Genomic DNA, 489 nt, shown 5'->3' on the forward strand with positions numbered 1-489 from the left:
GCTCTGAGCCCGACCAGGGGCTGCACCTAGGGATTGGGCCTGCCCTCTGCCACCCAGGAGCAGGCCTAAGCCAGCACGTCGTTATCTCTCGAGGGGTCCCAGACTGCGAGAGGGTACAGGCCGGGCTGAGGGACCCCCCCCTCCCTGAGTGCACAAATTTTTGTGCACCGGGCCTCTAGTTGGATTATAAAAAGTGTTAGAGTTGTTCAATTGAACTCTTCTCCTGAGACATAAAAAGTACAAGCTCCCTGATGCTATATTTATAAAGATATTTCCTGTACCAATTAGGATAATGATGAATTTTTCAATTAGCTTTCCTTTCCTAGTGAGTCTTGCTGTATTCTAGGCGGATGGTTGAAATTGCCATCAATATGCTGTGCAGCAATAACGTTTTTAGGTGGATCCAAGCTATTTTCTGGGGTTGCTTAGGGTAGCACACCCCAGTGTGTATGAAAGACACCCTCTTCCCTCACTGAAAGAAAGTGTTTT

The sequence above is a fragment of the Myotis davidii genome, unplaced genomic scaffold (assembly GCF_000327345.1).
Source record: "Myotis davidii unplaced genomic scaffold, ASM32734v1 scaffold392, whole genome shotgun sequence".
Classification (NCBI taxonomy): Eukaryota; Metazoa; Chordata; class Mammalia; order Chiroptera; family Vespertilionidae; genus Myotis; species Myotis davidii.